This window comes from Camellia sinensis, chromosome 7 (assembly GCF_055761805.1).
Source record: "Camellia sinensis isolate YWXY chromosome 7, ASM5576180v1, whole genome shotgun sequence".
Lineage (NCBI taxonomy): Eukaryota > Viridiplantae > Streptophyta > Magnoliopsida > Ericales > Theaceae > Camellia > Camellia sinensis.
In genome coordinates this window covers 107,292,835-107,315,641 of record NC_138967.1, presented here as the reverse complement: position 1 = coordinate 107,315,641, position 22,807 = coordinate 107,292,835, and the positions used below count along the sequence as shown (strand labels likewise).

At 38.0% G+C, this 22,807-nt stretch overlaps 1 long non-coding RNA gene across 1 annotated transcript; it reads left to right on the top strand.

Moving 5' to 3' along the window:
- Window positions 1-725: 725 nt before the first annotated feature.
- Window positions 726-3,782, top strand: LOC145795243 (uncharacterized). Its single transcript, XR_014335836.1, has 2 exons — window positions 726-1,256; window positions 1,399-3,782. It is a non-coding gene; the product is annotated as an uncharacterized LOC145795243 (long non-coding RNA).
- Window positions 3,783-22,807: the final 19,025 nt, after the last annotated feature.

Here is a 22,807-nt window from a genome sequence, read left to right as displayed (position 1 = left end):
CATTTTATGTGTTAATACTTACATTGGAGATAGATATGAATGGTAGGACCCATTACATCAATGGTGTGTTAACATATGAGGTGGTACACTAAATGTGGTATAAAAATGTGGTAGCATTACACATTTTTTTATTCAAATCATGATAACATGGTAATTTAATTTCTAGTTTCTTGCAAAAAATAGAGGAAAATATGAGAAAATTTAAATCTTTTATAAAAGATTAATGATTCATCCACACAATTTCCTTCCTCCCCAATCCTCTCGAATGAGACCCTTACTAGTAAGAGTTTAGTTTCTTACCAGTAAGAGTCTCGTTCAGAGGGATTCGAGAAAAAAATTCTAAAATTAGTTACTTGTACTTAAAATTCCTATTTTGTTGCAAAGTTTTCATTTTATTCAATTCATATAAAATAAATAAATAAATAAATTCTTCACTTTCTAATCAAACAGATCCTACATGATCGGCCTTAAGATTTGGGCGCCTTTTTTTGATTACCCGATGATGAAAATCAGAATACGTTTCTCACGTAATCTTCAGTAAAAAAGATAGAATTTAAGCTTCACTTCTTGACCCTAAGCCAATTTTAGACAAGTGTTTTGGATCCTTAGGGCACCTGGAGCGAAAAGAACCTGACCCTTCAAAAAAGAGAGAGCTAAAGCAAATGCATATATACTCAACCTCCATTGCTAAAAGAACCTGACCCTTCAAAAAAGATAAAGCTAAAGCAAAGGGAGTGCTTGATCCATTAACCCAGTAGTGCTCCGCTGTCTATTCTATCTTTGGTTGACTCCACTGATATGCTCCACGTTCTACCTACGATGCCTATATACATAGAGGTCTGAAATGAGAGAGAGGGGGAGATTTGGATGAAGAAAGAGTAGAATAATAAGGGAGAGAGTCTAAGCTTTGAGAAGTCTAAGCTATGAATTCCATTACACTACTATACACTATTATTTGATTCAAGAACACTGATATATCATCCTTACACTGTAGTTGATCCCCAAAACTCCTTCATAGCCAACTTATGTAGCTTTGATCAAGGAGTGCTCAATTTGTGTCAAAAGTGAGAAAACTAGAGTGAATGTGAAATTTGGGTTTTCACCATCTTCCCCATACACACTGTTAGACAACTCAAAATTGTCATTCTAGCTAAAATTTCAAATTTTCGAATGGAGGATTGAGAACATAATTCACAACCTTGAGAGTGATCAAAAGGAAGTGTGAAAAATCAAGAAGTTCATTCTTTCTTTGGAAGGTGAATTTCAATTTTTTTCATTTTCTTGCATTTTCTCTCTTATATTTGTTTTTTTGTTTTAATTTCATATTAGTAGTATTGTAATCTAACCAGAAGTGGTTAGTTGAGCCATCTACATATTTTTTATTTGTTCATTTTCTAGAATTTGCAACAAGACTGGTTTTGCTAGGCCTAGTTGGTAGCTGGCTGGTTAACTTCTTATGGACAGAATGGAGTAGTCTTGCGATGTTGAGCATACCAATTCCCAGTGGTCTCCAAGGCACATGAAGCTTCTATGTTGTTTTTTTTATTTGAGTGTTTTGTGAGGTTTTTATTTTGTTGTAATATTTTTGCTTCTCCCTCCTTTCTTTGGTTTGTAATTATTTATTTAAAGTGTTGTAATAATTCCCCTCCCCGCTTCTTTCTATCCCGTTCTTTTCCTTGCTTTCCTTATTTGTGCATAAGCATCATATTTTGATTTTTCATCCTATCTATGCTTTGCATCCATGTTTCATGCATCTTGATTAAGCTAAGTTTGCATTTGTGAATTTAATCAATTCCTATGTGATTATGTACGCTACCTCATGTTCTTGAAATGATTCACATGTCATATCTTAGAAGCTGAATCTTTAGTTGCATCTCATGTGTGAATTGCATTAGGATTTTGTATATAAGATCATGTATATTTGTTGCTAACTTTATTTTGTAGCTGTTTGCGGGACGTCGATAAACATGTAAGTTTTATGCTTTAGCATCCTGTTGGTGCGTGTTTTCTTACTATGTTTAAGTATCCTGCCATGTGGCTACTTGCTTATTTGATATAAGTGTATGAATGCCGGTGGATGGAGGTTGTGTCGCTTAATTTGAAATGATGTTAATTTTCATGTTTGTAAATTCAATTTATTTGGGTTGTACATTTTCAAAACTCTTTCAAAATATATGAAATCAATTTGCTTCAAAATGAATGACATAGTCTATACTTGTATGCTTCACATGGTAAATTTTAGGATATATATAAAGAGTCGGAACATGAACATATAAAGTCAATAAAACTCATATCATGGTTTAGTAGAGGCTGATCTTTGATCGGGTTAGCGGGGGTGCTCATTAATGACCTTTCCCTCTCATACCTAAGGTTCCGAGCTAAGTATCTTTGGTTATGAGGAACAGTGGTCTTGGCACGAGTCATGGGTTTCCTAATTTTTTCAAAATATTAGGTGGCGACTCTAAGATCTAGTGATCTAGTCCATTTTTGGCAATGGTTTTGCACTAAAATGGATTTTCTATAAAAGTTTCCAAATCGGGACTTTCATCTATGTTTCACATTGCACTTGTGAGACTAGATCAAAGAATTCGAGGGTCTGAACTGTTTAACGCGGACGGGTACTGCCCAGGCATGTTACAGTTTTTGGCGACTCTGCTGGGGATTTTATGAAACCTTGACTCAAGCTCCATGATATAACTTTTATTTTCAATTATATGTTATTGCATTGCATGCATTGGTGTACTTAAAGTCTCTGTGTTGCCTAGGTACTAGTGGGGGCACATGCAAGCTTTTTGTGACACTATACCTAAGGTTTACTTGTTTCAGTGAGAAATGTCATCATATCATGCATGGTTGAGGTTTGAGGAACCCAATTGGTTAAACCAAGTTCATCTAAATACTCACCGGGAAATGAAGGAATAGGGCAAGAAGCATAATGTAGCCTAGGCAAGACTTGTTTTAAAAGAGAAATTCCTTTGTTCAGTAGAGAACTGGTATGTGGGTTGGAGATTGTAGGTAAGGAAACTTAGACTAAGTTGAGACACTTTATCCCAAAGTCAATATGTTAGGGGTGAAATGCAATTTTCCCTAAGATCTAAGACTTTCGTGCTTATTTAGATGTTTTAAGGAGTGGATTAGTAAGAATAAAGTGAGTTTATTTTGGGTTTTTGTGAAGAACATTGAATGCTCTCAAGAATAACTTAAAGAAGTTAGAGCCATTGGTGCTCAAAGTGAGAGCATATATCAACCCCACCTCCTATCTTATGTATTTTGTAAAAATGGCTTTTTAAGAGATAATGATTTTCTCAAAGTTATTGCTTTGAATGCATGTTAGGTTTATTTTATAAATAATATAATATGATTAGAGAGTGTATCTCAAGATTATAAATGCCTTTCATGTTCTATCCTTCTTGTTTGGAAAGTCTTTGATGAAATGCTCTCTATTTATTTTTTTGATATTATTTGAGAAAATCAACATGCTTTGTCTTCGGGATTTTTTTAGGATCCATACATGCATTGATCCAGTTGAAGAACTTGCTCCAGAGCGACTACTCCGGCTAGCGTATGTTCCTTCCCGCCCCGGGTTCTTATTTCTCGTCAAAAATCACACTTGAGTTAGAATGTTGCTTTTTAAGAGATTAGATGAATATTGATTTCGATATTGTTATACTTGCACGAGTTTGAGAAAATAGAGAATATTAAATTAGGGCTTTTGATCTTCTACTATTTACAAGTGTACTTCTTGTCATATTTGATTTTTATTATAAATATTAGATTGATTAGACAATGATAAAATATTAATGTATGAAATTTGAAAAAAAAAAATTGTAGTTAGCTTGATAATGATTTAAGGCAAATTACGACGGTAATCCCTGTACTTTACCCCTTGTGTGATTTTAGTCCATGTACTTTCAATTAGCTCGATTTTAACCCTGAATTTATGATTTTATCTCAATTTGGTCTAATTAATTGCAAATCTCAACATTTTTTTATACAAAACATGCTCATAAGTGTCACACGGCATATTTTTAAATGCAAAATTATAAGCTTACTCAACTCAGTTAGTTAATCTCAACTAATTTAGTGATAATTTTCCTTAAAAAACACTAACCATATTATTAATTGGATCAAATTGAAATACAATCTAAAATAAATGGTTAAAATTGAGCCAATTGAAAATGTAGAAACCAAAATGGCATTAGGGGTAAATTACAAGGACCATCATTGTAATTTGCCCATGATTTAATAGAGCATAGTTAAAAGACATGATTTAGAATTAGTTTGGTATTTTCTTGTACTTTACAAGTTGGGTTTACTTGTTAGTTTTACAAGTTTAACTATTTTAATCTATTTTCATGGCTCTTGTTGATTAAATAAGTTCTATGAATTATTTAAGGGGAATGTAGTGAAAAATTTCCTTTCATGCACTTGTGTCCCAATTAATCTATATGATATTTTTGTATTCCCATTAAATCCTATTATTTTTTAGATTTGATCCACCAAATTCTAATTCCCATAAGAGGTCTTTTATGGACAATTTTACCCTTACAGATATTTTCTAAACCCTTACCAACCTAATATGTGATTACAGTGTACGCTAATTTGAACTATTTTTTGCTTTTTGTATATTAAACTTTAAAAATTCCTAACTTTTGTTGATTTTTTTTTATGAAATTTATATATTTGAAATCTATTTAACGAGATTTATCAATGAAGATCTCAATTGAATATGTAAAAAAGAAAAGATTGACAATGTGAACTGAAATTATAATTATCAATGTGTGATAATTTTGCACATTCAATTTTGTATTTGTTCATATTTGATTTTGATATTAGAAGTCTACATTCGGTCAATTGCCAATTATGAATGTTCACATACCTTACATTTAAAACATCGTCCACAATCATAATATGAATGTTCACAATGACAACTCACAATATGAATGTTCAAAATATCATGACGAGAAAAATGTTCATGGATTTCATGATGTGAACATTTACAAAATCGTAAATAAAATACAATTATGATATTTACATGGCCATGACGAGGAAATTATAATGATGCCGATGAAATTATATTCATATTCAAATGTCCATAGATTCCATGATGTGAACATGTGCATAAATTATAATGCACAATGTGAATATTCAAAAAATCATTAACACACAATAAGAACATGCACAAAATAAACTAATCAAAAGCTAGACATTCTACTTAATATGATGTGAAGATTTACAGCCTAAAATATTTTGAAAAGACACACATATTATGTGTTTCATATCACACTTCACCAAAATTTCACCTATAGCGTTTGATGTTTTGACAACCAGAATTGAGGATTTCACAATAAAAACCATATGACCATTCAGAATATGATGTGTTATATTTAGTATTTGTAAGCATTAGAGCGATTCTGGGTGGAACCTGACCCTTTTATTGCTTTTGAACCTAGTAACCATATCTGTAGCGGTTGTTCTTCTTTCTTTCATGTTTGGTTCTAACTTCAAAGGTCGACACCAGTCTTGACACTGCATTCATTTTCATGTTTTGTTCAACTTTGGGGGTCAACACCAGTCTTCCTAGGGTCGACCCTTGTTTGCTGTTTTGTTTTGAGTTGTTTACTGAAATGTAAGGTCGACACCACGGTTTCCTAGGGTCGACCCTTGTCTGTTGCACACATTAGTGTCTCAGCATTTTCTTCTTAAGGGTCGACACCACTATCTTGAGGGTCGACCCCTGTGTGTATTTTCCAAATTTTTGAGATGATTTTGGGCTCTACTTTTTGGGGGTTTTGACTTATTCCTTTTGTTGACCTTGGGGCTATTATTCTATTAGTACCTAGCCACTATAAATAGGCTCCAAAACACATTCCTCTCATTATTTCCTTTTGTTTTCCCTCTTTACTCGTGACTTCTCTCTTTTTCTCTCAAAACTCAACTTCTCTCACTTAGATCTTTAGATCTACTCACCTAGAGGTACCTTCTCATCTTGGTCCTTTGAGATAGATTGTAGATCATGTCAAGGGCCTTCTTTGACCCAAGAGGCTTGTGATTTCATCAACGTTGAGCTTTTTAGCTCGACTTTTTGTGCCCTCTTTTGGAAGATGAATAAGCCCTACAGTATCGAACTCTCACGGTTCTAAATCTGATCTCACAAGTGCAATGTGAAATACATAAATACCAAAGAGTCCAAATCCAGCAAATCTTTTGGAAAATCAATTTTGAATCAAACTGCCAAAAATGGACTGCTTTGCCAGATACAGAGTCGCCACCTAAATATTTTTGGAAAATTTAGGAAACCCATGACTCGTGCCAAAAGGCCACGTGTCCGTCATCACCAAGGTTGTCTCGACTTGGGAACTTAGGTATGAGAGGGGAAGGTGATGAATTGAGTACCCCCGCTCGCCCGATCAAAGGTCAGCCTCTACTAATCATGATATGAATCTTATTTACATTATATGCTCTTGTTCCGATTTATTAGGCTAGCATTACTATGTGATGTGCACAAACACAAGTATAGACTACATTGTAAGAATTGGAACATTTCGATTCATGTTTGTCTTGAAAATTGTTTTAAATACGTACCACTTAAAAAAGTGATCGCATATAAACATTACTCAAATTATTCAAATTCAAGAAACTAGTCTTTATCCACAGGTATTCAGGAAATTTATGATTTAAGCTTTAGCCTCATGGAAAGCATACTAGACATGGCAACAATCACACACATACGATATGCTAAAGCACAAAAATGCTCACCTAGTACTCTAAGCCAAAAAAATGAAATAGTTAGAACAATGGATGATCCTAACTTATGTAATATGACTAATGCAACACATGCGATATGCAATTACTAGGCTCGGCTACTAATATGGAATATGAATCATTTTGATAGCATGCAGTCTAAGCACATTTTCCAAAGAAGTAATTAAACGACAATGCAAGTTAGAATGATGAACCGAGCCTTGGTGCATGCAAAACAAGTGGATGCGAACATGGGGAATGCTAAACAAAACATGATGCCTTAATCTAACCATCCTAAGCAGTTAAACAAAAGGGAGAAAGATGTGGGGTTGGAAGACATACACATTATTACAACATTGCGCTCTCACGAAGGAGAGTTCAAATGAACTAACTAGCTAACTAATTAAAGCTAAGCTAGTTAATTAACTATTACAAACCTGTAGATACCCCATTTTTGACCGCTCTTAAAACTTGGGCGCCACCGATTGATCACTCGATGATGAGTTGTGATGTGTCAACGTTTAATTTCTTCAACAAGAAGAGCTTCTAAATCCCAACCTGACACCCCATTTTGGATCAAAACTATTTTGACCAAAATTATTTTAGACCTCAAAACCCTCTCTTTCAAAATATTCTTGAAAAAGTTTCCATGATGTTCCGAGGCTCGCATTTCGTTAAAATTATACTTTTCGGTAAACCGAGCAAGGACAAAGTGGAAATAAATGAAAGGGAGGTGAACTAGTTGAAAAAAATCTTTAAAACATTTTATTTAGAGGTTTGGAGTTGAAGAAAATTAGAGGAGAGGGAAGAAAACTAGTTGGGGGAAGAGTTAGACAACAATTAGGTAGGCCAAAACTGAGTAGCTTTCACTAAAATCGACATATCTCTTTTCACACTTAGAATTTAGATATGAGGCTACCATCATTGGAAAGTAGACTTCCGGTGCTTCAATTTAGATGCAAGAATGACTTGAAAAGGATTTCAAATAAAGGAGATATGCTTATTTGAAGTCGGGCCTGGGAAGCTGATTTTTGTGGCCGGCCACAAATAGTGGGCTGTCGGCCAGTGGTGAAAATTTTGACCTTTTTTTGAGTAGATTGACCCACTTTTGAGGGGGTGCCGTCCACTAATGTGTTTTTCCGTTCATCACTAGTGGCCTGCCGGCCACAAGTGTCAAAAAATAGATTTTTTTTGCAAATATTTTCCTCCAGCTGTTTCCATAAAGCTCCACCTGTCTCTATATAGATATTTCAACCAGAGGCTCTTGTTTTCTATATATTGAGGACCTTCTCTCTTGGTTTCAAGGTTAGAAACATTTTATGAGTGAGAAAAATTTTGGAAATATCCTCTCTCTCTACAATTCTCTCTCTCTTTTACAACTTGCATAGCCTTTACTCAAGCACTCTAAACCAAACCTAAAGAACTTCTTGCTGAGATGATTTGAGCTTGAATTTGAGCTCTTGAAGCACTTGAGAGTGTGAAATTGGTGGTTTTTGACTTAAGGGTTCATTCCTCTTCAAGAGGTATACTTTTTCTTACTTTTGATTCAGAACTGTGGGAGTCCGAACTGTAGGGCTTCTTTCGAGCTTCTGAAAGGGGGCACGAAAAAGTCGAGCTACAAACCCAAATCAAGCTAACTATTCTAGCTATTTATTACAACATCACAATCTAACTAATTAATTATGCTAATTAATTAATTACAAAATTCTAATTAGTTAACTAATTAATTACAACATTAATTAAGTAAATTAACTACTTCTAATCACTCATCCTTGGGAAACGGGAAATACTTATGCATGCACGGACCTGCTACCCGAAAAAGCCACTGTTTCTCCTGCCAAATGCCTCTGTTGTACAATAGAACACTTGCGCTATTTTACCACCTCAAGACCAATTCTGTTCTGCTTCAAAAGTACATTGCTGAATTTTGAACTGGTGGCTAGCAAGCTAGAAACGATGGCTGCCATCCACAGAAGGTGGCCTGCCAGCCACTGCTGACTGGATTGTCTTGCTGCAATAGAGAGCAAATAGATTAGGGACAGGGTATTCTCAAGGGTTTGTTTACACAATTTACCCCTCCTTATTATTTGAACAGCTCAAAGGAGTAGTATGTTTGATTCACAAACCATCAATGGATGCAATTTCATTGCATGATAGCTTATGAACCAAGTGTGCAAGTTCATTGAATGCAACAAAACAAGGCTCTCAAGACTCAAGGGTTCAATTAATGTCCGACTGAACCCAAACCAAATTATTATCTTGCACATTTTTATTCACCAATTTTATTACTCCATTTTAATTACCTCTAAATTCTTTAATCAATTAAGTCCACAAGTGAATTTAAGTCCTCTAATGGAAAGAGGGCTCAAACCAAGTGTTGCTTTAGGTATAAAAAAGACATTATAATGTTGGTGATGAACGCCCAAATGGATTAAACTATTAAGCATGACATCTCAATTTCATGCTTAAACAAACAAATAATTTGAAACCACTTTCAAAGAAAAGAAAAAGCCAAAAAGGAAGGAGGTTGCATAGGTGATTAAAGGTAAGAAGAAGTAAGAAAAGCACTAAATAAATGCAATCAACTCAAATAAAGTGGTGTCTAAGGCCTAAAACACCAAACTTCTGAGGACAATTACACTACAAGCATGCAATATAAGGGTCAAATGCAATGAACACTTAAAAAAAATCCTAAAATAGTGCTAAAGTAGTCCTAAAACATGCTGGAATTAAGACAAAGATAGCTAGAATAATAAGGTAAAACATAGAACATGCTAGATTAGCAAGCAAGACACAAGGAAGGGAAGCTAACCCCTCCAATTTTGGACTTCAAAACAGCGTTTTAGCAACTAAAATAACTCTGAAAACTAGTGTTTAAAAGCTCAAAAAAAGATAGTGCAAAGGTGGGAAACACAAGGGTAAAGGCCTTGAGAGCAAGGTGTGAAGAAGGTGAACCACCCCTAAACCTTTATTGGCCTTAAAACCCAAGTTTCAGCCCAAAAATACAGAGTTTATACAGTCAAAAAACAGCCCAAAAACGGTACAAAAATGTGCTGGAATGAAGACAAAAGTAGCTAAAATAATAAGCTAAAACATGGAGCAATTTAAGCTAGTAAACAAGCCAAAGGAGGGATGGCTAACCTCTCCATTTTTGGGACTTCAAAACCACTTTTTTAGCCTCAGAAAACCTCTGAAAATCAATGTAAAAAGCTCAAAAAAAGTTGATGAAGAGATGGGAAACACAAGTGTAAAGGCTTAGAGAACAAGGTTCAAAGAAGGGTGAATAACCCCTCTACCTTTAATAGCCTTAAACCACAAACTTCAGCCCATAAAAGCAGTTGAAAAATAGTTCAAAACCAGCAAGAAAAGATAGAAAAGAAGTAGTGCAAAGGAGCTAGCAGTTATACATCTTGAAGAGGAATAACACTTTTGTTCACAAACCAACAAGTTCTCACTCTTAAGGGTTGAAATTTAGACTCAATAATCTCAACAAGGAGAGCTCCAATATTGGTTTAGGAAGTGTTTGGGTAAGGTGTGTGTGTTGCAAGATAGAGATAGAGGCAGAATTTCAAGAATTGGAACTTTTGGAATTTTTTTCAACCTTAAACCATGAAGGAAGGCTTGGTATATATAGAAAAACAGCCCCTTAGGTCGAAATATCATGCCTGGAACAGCTAGAGCTTTTGAGGGACTGCTAGCCAAAAATATCTGTGTTTTTCACCAGTGGCTGGCAAGCCAGAAGTGTGAATTGCCAGCCACAAGAAATCTGCTTCTAGACCCAACTTCAAATGGGCATATCTCTTTCATCCGGACTCAATTTTATGTCATTCTTGAGTCTAAATTGAAGCCTCGAAAATCTACTTTCCAATGGTGTCAGCCTCACATGAACATTGTAAGTGTGCAAAGAGATATGCCTATTTTAGTAAAGGTTGCTCATTTCTCTCTTAATCGGATGGATGCCTAACTTTAAACGGCCATATCTCTCTCATCCAAACTTGACTTTAGGAGATTCTTGAGTCTAAATTTAAGGCCCAAAAGTCCACTTTCTAATGGTGGTGGACTCACAACTAAAGTCCAAGTGTACAAAAGGATAGGCTTGATTTAGTAAAGGCTGCCTAGTTCTCTCTTAACTGTTTCATGCCCAACTTCTTCCCTAATTAGGTTTCTTCCCTCCCCTCTTATTTTCTTCAACTCCAAATCTCTAAATAAGATGTTTTAAATTTTTTTTAAAGAGTTCACCTCTCTTCCATTTATTTCCATTTTGTCCTTACTTGGTTTACCAAAAAGCGCACCTTTCTGAACTAAATGCGAGTCTCGGAACATTGTAGAAATATTTGGAAAAATATTTTGAAAGAGAAGCTTTTAAGATCTAAAATAATTTTGGTCAACATGGGGTGTAAGGTTGGGATTTAGAAGCTCTTCTTATTGAAGAAATCGAACGTTTGTACAGCATAACTTTCATCATCGAGTGATCAACCTGAGGCGCCCAAGTCATAAAGGCAGTCAAAAATGCGATGTCTACAAGTTTCCTCCAAGTTTTTATCTTCCCCTTCTAAGCTTGAGGTAGGGATTTATTCGCACTTTCTTATGATTTTTAACTTCGTTATTTGTTTCCACAGAACAACATGGTGACAAAGTGTGCTTTTGAACAACCTAGGGTTTAGGTTTGATATCAAAAAGAGGGCTTTTCAAATGGGTTGTTGGAAATGATTGAGGAAATGTACTTATTGTTGAGTTGTGATGAAAAGATGAATTTTTATCTTTGGGATTGATTTATAAAGAAATAAAAAAAAAACGTTTTGCCCGAAATGTCTCGAATGTTGATTTTGTATAAATAAATGGAATTGATGTTGAAATTATGAAATCGAATCAGTGTTGATGAGGATGGAGGAGTTGGATGTGTATCATCACTCCCATCTTGAGATTTTAGAATGCATATCTTTATTGAAAATTTATTTATCTATTTAGAGATATTTGTTTTGGGCTATTGGTGGAGGATAGCTATGATTGTTGTAAAAATTGCATGAGGATTCAGTGAATTAAAATTAATTTCTCATCCTTTTGTATTAAGCATTGTTGCATATTTACTACGTTGAAATGTGTATTGTTTTGAGAAAAATTGGTGAATTTGGGAAGTAAGTGTAATCTCGTTGAAGTAAGTTGGCTTGTGTGTCCATGGTGAAATTCCTAAAAACCGCGTGTTTACATGGGTGCTGATCGCACGGACAAAACTTTCGTGAAATGGCAATAATAGTGGCTTGTATAGCCTACGTTTACATGGGTGCCGATTTACGATTTCCTACGGATGAAATTTTGTTGAGAGGTTGTATTTATTTTGACATTCCCAGAGTGTGATTCACTGCCCTATTTCCTATTATAACGGAAATGATTTTATGAATTGTGACATTAACCTGGCACTGCATAGTTTAGAAAGAGATATAAAATGTTTTAGTGCGAGCAATGCATATGCATTCACCTTATATCTTTGTTAAGATTCATATACTGTGTTGGACTATATCTACTGGGCTTTGGCTCACCCTATCTAGGAAACCATTTTTAGGTGTTGATGATGTGCCTCCACCAAGATCATAGTTTGGGAGGAACTGGGAGCTGAAAGCATCTTTTTGATTATCTGATGTATTTGTTTTGCACAGGCCAAGGGCTTTTAACTGTATTGGATTTTAAATTCATCTTTGTTGTAACCAAGCATTGTCTTGGGAAGTTGTAAGCCTTTAAGGGATTATTATTTGTTTAACTCTAAATTTATATTTCTCATTATAACACGTGATATAGATTCAGGGTTGGGACTTATGAATGTATAATTGCATGTGTTATCTTTTGTATATCCAAATCGTATGAAATGGAAGGACATTATAATTAGAATGCTTGTCAGATATTTATTATTGAGAAAAGAGTTTATTATCATTTATTTCGGGCGTTACAACTTGGTATCAAAGCGTACGGGGTTTGAATACATTGGGTACATAGGAAGTGGTTTTTACCACAATGGGTTTGCCTCGCTTAATAGAGATGTTTGTATATTTGATGTGTTATGTGATAACATGTTTATGTGACTAAGTGGGTATGGAATTTAATTTCGAAGATATTGATTAGGTCTACAAGTTTCTAGAAGTCTTGTTACAAGAGCATTTGATCACCGCTATTTCTAACTAGAACTCTGGCAATGTCGTGGGATGATCCTTATCTAGAAAGAAAGTTTGTATGTGTTTATGTGATTATGTGCTTATGTGGAGTGAATATTTGTTGTCCATTGCATTAGGACGTGAGTGAATTTGCTTCGGCACATTTGTAAATGTGCTAATCTTTGGTGTTACCTTCATTAGGATGTTAGGACGTGAACATGGTGATAGTAGGCATGGTAGGCCTAGACGGCATGTGGTGTCGATACCGGATGATATTCTGGTGTAGGAGGAAGGAGTTGGTCAGGCTAATGTGGCCAAACCAATTGGTCAGCAAGCCATGGGTGCCTTGGCCCGTGAAATGGCCGAAGCTTTGCGGGAGTCCATGGACATTCTCAAGGCTGAGAATCAAGTCTAGGCCCATGTTGCTGAGACAGGGCCATCTTTCTTGAAAAAGGAGTTCTTCTGGTCGAATCCAGATAAGTTTTTAAGTGATCCTAAGGAGCCACTAAAAGCGGATAAGTGCCTTGAACAGATGGTGAAGACATTCGAGATGGTTGGCATCGAGGATGATGGTTTAAGGGTGACCTTGGCATTCTTCCAGCTAAAGGGAGATACGGGTTAGTGGTAGAAATATGTGTGTAGGCGTTGGGAGTCTTTTGTCAACGCCTTACAGGACAAGTTTTTACCTCCCAATGCTAAGAAGAAGTTAAGAGAGCAGTTTTTGAAGCTCAAACAGTTGAACACACCAATGGTCGAGTTTGAGGCTGCCTTTACCAGTTTGTTGAGGTTTGCACCAAAGCTCGTGGTGACGGATGAACGCTATCGCATCGAGTTTGAGAAGAGGTTGAGGACCAGACTTTTGTTCAAAGTGGTCGGGTTAATGATTAGGGATTACGGACGCCTTATGGAGGTGGCAACTCATCTTGAGACCGTGGTTCAAATGGAAGAGGAGCTGATGAGGGGCTCCAGTAGGAGTCAGGAGGTTCTGGGAAAGACTCAGGACAGTAAGAGACAGGAGGGTTCCTACTCACAACAATCCCAAGGGGCACAGTCTAGATCCACCTTTCCTGTGCCGAGTTCGGGTTCAGAGAGAGGTAATCAGGGAGGTTTCACTTGTTTTAAGCGTGGCCAGTTGGGTCACAAGTCTCTAGCTTGCCCGTAGAGAGGAGGAGGGCAATAGTTTACACTGTTTTCGGTTCGTCCTCAAAGACAGAGTCAGGGAAGAGGGCAATTGCCTACCTGTTATTAGTATGGGTAGTCATGGCATGTGAAGAGATTTTGTCCTTAGTTAGGTGGCACACCTGGTGTGTTTGGTTCAAGGTAGACACAAAGCCATCAGCCTACCCAATTAGTATAAGTCTCGAGGGCTAATTAGGGGGCCTCATCGGCTCAATCTGTGCATCAGACTTATCCTTCGAGGGGTGAACAGGTAGTGCAGAGACCTACAAGGTGTGTGTATGCTGTTACCATGCCAAATTTAGTTCCAGCGCCTTCGGTAGTAAGAGATAGCTTCTTGTTGTGTAATTCTATTGCCAATGTGTTGATTGATACGGGTGTATCCCATTCTTTTATTTCATCTGCATTGGCATTAGCATTGAGATTAAAAGTGGCTCGGTTAGCATCTCTACTCAGGGTAGAGATCGGTTGGTGGAGAGGTTGTGTTGGACCAAGGGTGTCGAGGTTTTGAGATAGAGGTTACCGGTCACCGACTTCCTTTTGCGTTTGTGTTGATTGATATGTTGAGCTTTGATGTTATATTGGGTATGGATTGGTTGTCATCTTATCAGGCTGTTATAGACTGTTACCGTTAGAGTGTTACTGTATGTACCTCGAGTGGTGACTGTTTTTATTTCTTGGGGGACTGAGTTGATAGAGCTTTATTGCTAATGTGTAATCCATGTGGTCGGGGTGAGCTTAGTCTCCTTCTTGTTACATTCTTGGGTGTTGAGAGGGATACGGTCCTAGCTAAGTTACCGAGGGTAGTTTGTGAATACCTAGACGTCTTTCTTGAGGACTCACTAGTTTGCCACCTCACCGTGAGATTAAGTTCTCTATTAATTTAGTGCCTGGCACGACACCGATTTCTATGGCACCGTATAGGTGTGTACCCACCGAGTTGCGTGAGTTGAAGATTCAACTCCAAGAATTATTAGATAAGGGTTTTATCATACATTGCCTAGGGGAACACCGACTCTCATTGCTAAGAAGAAGGATGGCACGTTGCGACTTTGTATTGATTACTGGAAGTTGAGCCGGGTAATTGTTAAGAACAAGTACCCATTGCCTTCTATAAATGATTTGTTTGACCAGTTGAAGGGGTCTTGTTGCTTTTCTAAAATAAACTTGAGATTGGGTTATCACCAATTGAGAGTGAAAGAGGAGGATATATAAAAAATGACATTCCGTATGAGGTATGGCCATTACGAGTTCCTAGTGATGCCATTTAGGTTAACCAACACACTAGCCTTGTTTATGGATTTGATAAATATGATCTTTTATGCTTTCCTAGACCGTTTTGTGGTTGTCTTCATTGATGTCCTTTTGATTTACTCACCCTTAGAGGAAGAGCACAAGAAACACTTGTGAGTTGTACTTGAGTTGTATACAGCCCACAAATTGTATGCTAAGTTTGGGAAGTGTGAATTCTGGTTGAAAGAAGTGAAGTTCTTAGGCCATGTGATATCCGGGGAAGGAGTGACTGTAGAATCTTCTACGATAGAAGTAGTGCAAGATTGGGAACAACCTAAGAATGCCTTTGAGGTTCGTAGTTTCTTGGGGTTGGCATACGTAGCCACTTCAGTTTAGGAAGATAGCCGATCTCTTCAGGAACTCTTCCCTGCTGAAAATTGTACATTAAACTAAGAGACTCTAATGTTGATATGTTGCTAATGGAAGGTGGAACCCAACCTGTGAAACTGTTGTATGCGAGAACCAAGTACTAAAGCTTGGGTAAGCTAGAACACTTCCTTGAAGTATTTGATTTTGAAATCGACAACTTTTAGGCGATGCAATTGAGCCATCTCACTAGAAAGATGATCATGGAAAGTATTGTTGGAAATGCTGAAGTAGGATAGAAATGAGAGTGTAACAACCCTCATACTGTTTACTGATTAGGGACTGATTGATTACCGATAATCACCGATTACTGTTAAACGAAACGGATAATGACTGATAACTGACTGATAATTGAACTGAGTGAATACTGAACTGACTGATTGAAATTGGAATCTGAATTAACTGAGTATATGTTAGTTAATTGCATTCTATCTGTTTGATTGTCTGATTATCTGTTCATGTTTATATGTTTAAACTGCTAATTGAAGGCCTTATCGGCGGCCGAATTAGAAACCGATTGATGTTCCGTGACCCTCATAATTAATATGATTTTATGGTATAATTATCTGAAAACTGATTAGGTATGATTAAATTAGATTAAAATGAGTTAATTGCAAAGTTTGCCGTAATTACCTAAATGCCACTTAAGTGGCCCACTACTTGGCTCATCTCATTACACTCATACATAAACATTTCATCAGCCTTTCTCCTTGCTTTGCCGACTTAGAGAGAGAGAGAGTGAGAGTTTGTGTAGTTCTTGGGATTTGGCTTAAACAACTTAGAGAATTGAAGGTTGATTGTTGCTTTGTGGTCCTACACTAGTAATTGAGGCTCTAGGTAAGAGAACTCAACCTTTATTGATGTGTTTGAGCTAGTTCTTGCATGATTCATGTTAATTTGTAGAGCTAAGTCATGATTTGGTCCATAAATGATGGATTGAAGATCATTTCTTGCATGCATGTTGGTATTGTTGCAATTTGAGGTTGATTACATAGACATTAGTGCATGCATGCTCATATTGTTGTTAAATGAAGCTCAATTCTTGCATGCATGTGTTCTTGGTTGAATTTGGAGTTGAGTCATGGCAAAATGTTACATGCATGTTCACAACTATGTCTAAGTCCATGAGTTCATCTTGTTTTTGAAGGTTTGAGCTCTTTTGAAACAGCATTGAAGCTTTGAAAATGATTTAAGATCATGCATGTCATGTTTGAAGATTGTTCTTGAAAATGATTTGAAATTGGGTTTGAATTAAACACCCTTGGGCTTTGATTTCTCAAATTGAGCTTTGAAACATGATATTCTATGTGTTTATAAATGTTTTCCAGAAAATGGGCCCAAGAGGATTGGTTTTGATGCTTTTGAGCTTGGTTTTGAACCTGGAGCTCGAATCTGGATTTTCCAGATTTCGCACTTCCGCTCGAGCGGAGGAAGTGCCGCTCGAGCGTAGAATTCGAGCAACCAGCATCTCTCTGCACTGTTTGGCAGTCCGCTCGAGCGGAGGATTGGGCGCTCGAGCGGAGTCTTGTCTCAAGCTCGAGCGGGCGTCGAGCGGGGATTTCACCCATCCAGTACTTTTACAGTACGCTCGAGCGGGAAAGTTTACGCTCGAGCGTGTACCTTTGTTTGCCTGTACGCTCGAGCGGGGAAACCTGCGCTCGAGCGGGACTCTGTTTTTCTGAAAATCCTGAAAATGCTTTTAAATGTACATTTTTCCATCCTCATCCCATCCTAGGCATTCTTAGGCCTAGTTTAAGACATTTAGATGAGGATATCGTTGTAGAACACACCAAGGCAAATTAGGGATTAAGTTATAAGATTTCCCAACTGTGTAGCTTAGTGTGTGTTCAACCTGTGAACTGTGTAGGGTTGGCAACTGGGGAGACACGCTCTAGCATACTGTAGCCCAGAACTCTGTGAGTAACAATTGTGTAAAGATATGTTCAACTGATTATCTTCTGAATACTGAACTGAACTGTTTACTGAACTGGTATTATTTACTGAATGAATGTATGTCCTTTATTTCTGAACTGTACTGTGGCATCCTTAGTATCTACGGTTTACTGTTACTGTTACTGTCACAGAGATCTCTGTCGGTTTCCTTGTGGAACCACTACTGTTTACTGACTGATGGCCATCATTACTGTTCGGTCTTTTAAGACCTACTGTTACTGTTATGCTAATGGATGTACCACATATGACTGTTTACTGTACTGAGCAACTGAATTACTGATTGAAATGAACTGTTTTCATTACTGTAAGGACATTCATTCTAAACCCCTTTACGCTTTATGTTATTCACTGGGCTTTAGCTCACTGCTCATATATATATATGTAGGTGTACAGGCACCAGAACGGAGCTAGGAGCGTCAGGGTAACTCCAGTTTTGTCAAGCCAGCCTTTGTGCCTCACTGCGAGGTTCCGAGCCTACTGTTAAGGCTTAGGGGTGCTTTAGAATTTCCCCCTTTTTGTACTGTTTCACTGTTTTGTATAGACTGACTGTTTACTGTACTGTTATACAGGGATTAGGTCCCTGTACTGTGTGACTGTTAATTTTGTATACTGTGTTGTACAGACGGAATGTTTTCTGTACCGCTATCTAGGGTTGAGTCCCTAGATTGAATGAATGTCAATATTGTACGTACTGTTTATGTATAAATGTGTGAAAACCCTTTTTGCATACAGACTGTCACAGCTCAATGGACACTATTTATTTACTGTATTGGCTTCCGCCAGGCCCTGTACTCTGTTTTACTGTATTACTGTTCTGCAGGCCTTCGGTAATCTCGGATTACTGGCCGGTTACGGTACTAAACCCATAGGGCCGGGTTTGGGTCGTGACAGAGTGGTATCAGAGCGATACTTAACCACGAGTTATACCGCACACACGTGTCCAAATGAGCTATAGGGTGTCCTAGAAAGTGATTAGGGCATCTCATGAGCATGTTAAGTGTGTGATTACGTTATGACTGAATATTTGCTAATGTGTTAAACTGGTAAGCAAATGACTGCTTATGTTTAAAACTGTTATAACTGCTTATAGTGAAATGGACAATGCAAATGAACCTGAGTCCTCATCTACTGAGGCAAGAATGGAAAGAATGGAAAGAATGATAGAACTGATAACTGCTAGACTTGAACAACAACAGAACCAACCTCCTCCTCCTCCGGTTCAGCCGGAACCTAACGTTAATGTGAATGATGGGGATATTATTGCTCTGACCCAGAAGTTCAGCAAAATGAAACCGCCATCCTTTCAGGGAGGCCTTGAACCATTAAAAGCTGAAGCTTGGGTTCTGGAAACGGAAAAGTTGTTCGAAGTGTTTCCGTGCTCAGAAGCAAACAAAGTATTGTTAGCTACCTTCACCCTACAAGAAGAGGCTAGAAGGTGGTGGATGTTGATCCGTGATACAAATACTGTTATGACTTGGGCTCAGTTCAGGGAGTCCTTCTTCGAAAAGTATTTCCCTCAGTGTGTCAGGGATAGAAAAGTGACCGAATTTGAACAGCTGAAGCAGGGCACAATGTCCGTTGCAGAATATGAAACCAAATTTACTGAACTTGCCCGTTATGCACCGCATATGGTGGATACTGAATATAAGAAGGCCAGAAAATTTGAAGGCGGCCTTAATGTGGCAATACTGGACCGAATAAATGTTTTGAAATTACCGACTTTTGTGGGTGTTCTCGACCGGGCATTGATGGCCGAGTCGAACATTGCAGCAGTGAAACAATCTGAAACACCAACGACTGAATGGCATGGAAAAAGGCAGGGTTTCAAATTTAAGAAAGGCAAGCACAACCCAGCCAACAAGAAACAGAATACGGGGTTGACAACTAGCCCCAGCCAAGGGAGTGGTTTCATACCACCCTGTTCTGAATGTGGCAAGAAGCACAAAGGGGTTTGCTACAGAATATCTGGAGCCTGTTACAGGTGTGGCAAGGTGGGCCACATGGTTAAAGACTGCCCCTCTGCTCCACAAGCCAGTGGTAAAGCTGCACCAAGCGCAGCAGCATCAAATGCTCCACCAAAGCCTAACCCCAGAGTTACGGGGAAAGAGCCTATGAGGCAAGGCCGAGTGTTCGCACTAGTACCGGGAGATGTGCAGAATACCGAGACCGTTGTGTCAGGTATTCTCTCTATCTGTACTCAAAATGCATATGTACTGATTGATTCGGGGTCTACGCATTCTTATGTATCGCATGCTTTCTCACGGAAATTGAATAGACCCTTAGAACCCATGAACTATCTGCTAGCCGTATCATCACCCGTAGGGGGATCCATGACATGTGCTTATATGTACCCCGCATGTGAAATTATTGTTGGGGATATGCATCTGTTTATTGATTTACTGCCATTGAACATTGATCATTTTGACGTAATATTGGGGATGGATTGGTTACAAAAATATCATGCCACTATTGACTGTGTGACCAAGCAAGTTGTTTTCCGTCCACCTGGTTTGCCTGAATTTGTGTTTAATGGGAGTGGAGTAGTACCTCCTCCGTATTTGATTTCGTCAGTAAAAGCTGTTAAATTAATTAGAAAGGAGTGTAAAGGATATCTGTGTTCTGTACTGACTGTGTCTACTGATGATAGTGTTAAAACTGATGTGAATTGTATTCCTATAGTCAGGGAATTTCCAGATGTTTTTCCAGATAATCTTCCAGGAGATTTGACTGATAGGGAGATTGAATTTACCGTTGATATGATTCCCGGAACACAACCAGTTTCTAAAGCTCCTTACAGAATGGCTCCAACTGAACTGAAGGAACTGAAAGTGCAATTGCAAGAACTGTTAGATAAAAAGTTCATCAGACCTAGCACTTCGCCATGGGGTGCTCCTGTTTTGTTTGTCAAGAAGAAAGATGGCTCACTGAGACTGTGCATTGACTACCGTGAACTGAATAAGGTAACTGTAAAGAACAAATACCCATTGCCACGCATTGATGATTTATTTGATCAGTTACAGGGTGCACAAGTGTTTTCTAAGATTGATCTCAGATCGGGGTATCATCAACTGAAGGTTAAACCGGAAGACATTGATAAAACTGCTTTTAGAACAAGGTATGGACATTATGAATTTCTAGTTATGCCTTTTGGAGTCACGAACGCACCAGCTGCTTTTATGGACCTCATGAACAGAGTTTTTAAACCGTACCTTGATGACTTTATTGTTGTATTTATCGATGACATATTGATTTACTCCAAAAGTATAGAACAGCATGAACATCATCTGAGACTTGCCCTACAAACCTTAAGAGAACAGAAACTGTATGCTAAACTGTCTAAATGTGAATTTTGGCTTGACCATGTTATGTTTCTGGGGCATGTTGTTAGCAAAAATGGAATTTCTGTTGATCCGCAGAAAATTGAAGCTGTAGTGAACTGGCCTAGACCAACAAATGTGACTGAAGTCCGAAGCTTTTTGGGATTGGCTGGATATTACAGAAGATTTGTCAAAGATTTCTCCAAAATTGCCCTACCATTGACTCAGTTAACTCAAAAGGGGACATCATTTAATTGGACTGATCAAAGAGAATCTGCTTTCCAGGAGTTGAAAACTCGACTTGTGACTGCGCCAGTTTTGACCTTACCATCAGGTACGGATGGTTATACTGTATATAGTGATGCTTCTCATAAGGGTTTGGGATGTGTTTTAATGCAGAATGGGAGAGTAATTGCCTATGCTTCCCGTCAACTGAGACCGCATGAAAAGAACTACCCGACCCATGACCTGGAACTTGCTGCAGTGGTGTTTGCACTGAAAATTTGGCGTCACTATCTGTACGGGGTGACATGTGAAGTATACACCGACCACAAGAGTTTAAAGTATTTCTTCACACAGAAAGAACTGAATATGAGACAACGGAGATGGCTGGAACTGATTAAAGACTATGATCTACAGATATTGTACCATCCGGGAAAAGCCAATACCGTTGCCGATGCATTGAGCCGGAAATCGATTGGACACTTAGCCTGTTTGCTTACAGGACAGAAAGAATTGCTTTGTGACCTTGAAAAATCTGAAATAGAAATTGTTTTGAGAGAACAAGGTGGAACCTTAGCTGCTATTTCTGCTCAACCGGCACTGGTTGAAGAGATTAAAGAGAAACAGCAACTGGATGACTTCTTGAAGAAGATCATCGAAGAAAGAGAATCTAAACCGAGACCGGGATTCAAATTCGAGAACAATGTACTGAAATTTCATGAAAAACTGTGTGTACCAAATGATACTGAACTGAAAAGAAGAGTTCTGCAAGAGGGCCACAACTCAAGATTGTCTATCCATCCGGGGAATACGAAAATGTATCAAGATTTGAAACAGAATTTCTGGTGGCCGGGAATGAAGAAAGAAATTGCTGATTTTGTATCCAAATGTCTTCATTGCCAACAGGTCAAAGCTGAACATCAACGACCTGCCGGACTATTGCAACCCCTACCCATACCAGAGTGGAAATGGGAGCATATCACGATGGATTTTATCGTTGGATTACCTCGCTCCAGAAAAGGTATGGATTCAATTTGGGTTATTGTTGATAGACTAACCAAATCTGCTCACTTCTTACCTGTCAAGACGATTTATAATGCGGACAAATTGGCTGTTATCTATATTGATGAAATCGTTAGACTGCATGGAGTGCCTGTGTCTATTGTTTCTGACAGGGATTCGAAGTTTACATCGAGGTTTTGGCAAAGCCTACAGACTGCATTGGGCACTGAATTGAGGCTGAGTAGTGCCTATCATCCTCAGACAGATGGCCAATCTGAAAGGACCATCCAAACTCTGGAGGATTTACTGAGAATGTGTGTCCTTGATTTTCAGGGAAATTGGGAAAGCCATTTACCTTTGGCTGAATTCGCCTACAACAACAGCTACCATTCGAGTATAGGTATGGCGCCTTTCGAGGCATTGTATGGCAGGAAATGTAGGTCTCCAATTTGCTGGGCAGAAGTTGGAGATGGGCCTTTGCTCGGGCCCGAGATTGTGTATGAAACAACTGAAAAAGTGAAACTGATACAGCAAAGACTGAAAACTGCACAGAGTAGACAGAAAAGTTATACCGATGTCAGAAGACGGGAC